Below are 2,500 nucleotides of genomic sequence, written 5' to 3'. Positions count from 1 at the left end.
AATCCTTCTGAATTAGGGAAAGACAATATGACAACAGCTCCCCCTTTTCAATTCTGAATTCTCATGAATTAGGGTAAGACCGTATGGCAAAAGCCCTACCTCTTTCTAGTCTGAATCCTTTTGAATGCAAGCAAGAAAATATGGCAACAGCCATAAGATAAGAAAATATGGCAACCGCCTCACCTGTTTTGAGTCTGTATCCTTTTGAATTAGAGCAAAACAATATGGCACAGCCTGAACGCTTCTAAGTCTCTATCTTTTGAATTAGCCCGAGACACTATGGCAACAGCGTAACCTCTTACAAATATAAATCCTTTTGAATTTGCTTAAGCCCCTATGGCAATAGTCTCATCTGTTTCAGTCTGAATCTTTTTGATTAGGCTAACACAATATGGTAAAACCCTCACCTCTTTCCAGTATGAATACTTTTGAATTAGGGTAAGGAAATATGGTAACGGCTTACTTCTCTCAAGTTGGAATCGTTTTGAAATAGAGTATGACAATATGGCAGCAGCTTCACATCTTTCTAGTCTGAATTCTATGAGATTAAGCTAAGACAATATTGCAACAACCTCATCCCTAAAACAATATGGCAACCGTCTCACGTCTTTGAAGTCTGAACTCTTTTGAATTAATCTAAAAAAATATGGCAACAGTTTCACCTCTTTCAATTCGGAATCCTTTTGAAATATGTTAATACAATATAACAACAGCCTCACCTCTTTCAAGTTTGAATCGTTTTGAATTAGGCTAACACAATATGGCAACTGCCTCACATATTTCAATTTTGAATCCTTTTGAATTAGGCTAAGACAATATAGCAACAGCCTCAACTCTTTCAAGTCTTTATTCTTTTGAATTAGGCCAAGACAATATGGCAACTGCCTTACATATTTCCCGTCTGAATCCTTTTGAATTAACGTAAACCAATATGGTCTCTGCCTCATCTCTTTCAAGTCTGAATATTTTTTAATTAGGGTAAGACAATATGGCAAAAGCCTTACCTATTGAAATCTGAATTTTTTTTTACTGGAATATATAAAAACTCCTGCTGGTGACTTTGGAATAGTAAAACATGACATCGATTTTGGTACGATACTATTTTTCTATCTTTCTGGTTTTCAGAAATTAGTTTTGGAGCCTGTCTCTGTCTCGTAGTGTGTCACTCAAAAACTCAACAAAGACAACCGTTTCTAGTCCACTGCAGGACAAAGACCTCAGATATGTCCTTATTCATGTCTGTGGATTTCTAGTTTCATCACAATGCTGGCCACTGTTGATTGGCAATGGCGGTAGATTTTCGTCTGACCACTCATAGGAAAGCAACCTCGTATGGGTGGCCCCTGGTTAATAAACCTTTACTGATCAATGCTATACACAACCCTTTCACCACGATAAGCTAATCTCACTCAGAACTTATCAACCCACAAATTTGTAATGTATAATTTTAAACTGGACGTGTTCGTTAAGGCGAGTCCGTCCGTTCAATAAGTCCCCTATTTTGTAGTAAAAATCACACTGTGGCACCTAAGGATCATTTAATAATAGCAACCTCCCAATGCACAATGATGCTTAATGGCAGTGTTTGAGTTTGAATTTTCAGAGGCTAGCCAGACTGGTTAAGTAAAACCATTGCTTGAATTAATAGTTCCATTCAGTAAGGGCGGTATCTATTAAACAACAGATAAGGCTGGTTAATTACAGCTTAAATTGTTGATTATTACCTATTAATTTGTATTAAGAGCCCACCACCCTTGATAAGAAAATGGTTATAATGGCTATTTTAAGCTTAGAGAGATATAGTATTTAAAAATGACATTGTCTATTCTATTACAGTCATCAGGTTTTCCATAGTATCATTATCTAAATGACATATATTATTATTAATATTATTATTATTATTATTATATTATTATTATTATTATTATTTCATGGCCATTTACAAACACTAACCTATTTCCACAACAACAAATGTAGCTGTTTCTAGCCCACTGCAGGACAAAGGCATCAGACATATTTTTAGTCATGTCTAGAGTTTGACCAGTCATTACCACGCTGATCAACTGCGAACTGGTAAGGGAGGGAGATTTTCGCCTGATGGATCACAGCAAACCAACCTAGTATGGGTGTCCCTCACTATTACGGCTTTGCTGATCATGGCAATATACAAATCCTTTCACCACGTTAAGGTATCCCCACTCGGGGACAAATACATCATATTTGCTTATTTACCTAGATAGAAAGCAAGTAATATTCAAAAATAATAATAATAATAATAATAATAATAATAATAATAATTAATAATAATAATAATAATTCATCTCGATGCATCTGCTCACATTGTATTTGACTGAAATATCCGACCAATATCTTTTCTATCCAAACACTTTAGCTTAAATTACTCATTACCAATTCAAAATAAGATTACTGTGAATTAATGTATGAATAAATTATTCCTTGTGACATGGATTTATTATCTGTTAAGCAAAGGAACCCGAAT

The sequence above is a fragment of the Palaemon carinicauda genome, chromosome 25, assembly GCF_036898095.1.
Source record: "Palaemon carinicauda isolate YSFRI2023 chromosome 25, ASM3689809v2, whole genome shotgun sequence".
NCBI lineage: Eukaryota > Metazoa > Arthropoda > Malacostraca > Decapoda > Palaemonidae > Palaemon > Palaemon carinicauda.
The sequence above is the reverse complement of the archived record's forward strand: the minus strand, read 5'-3'. Positions refer to the sequence as shown.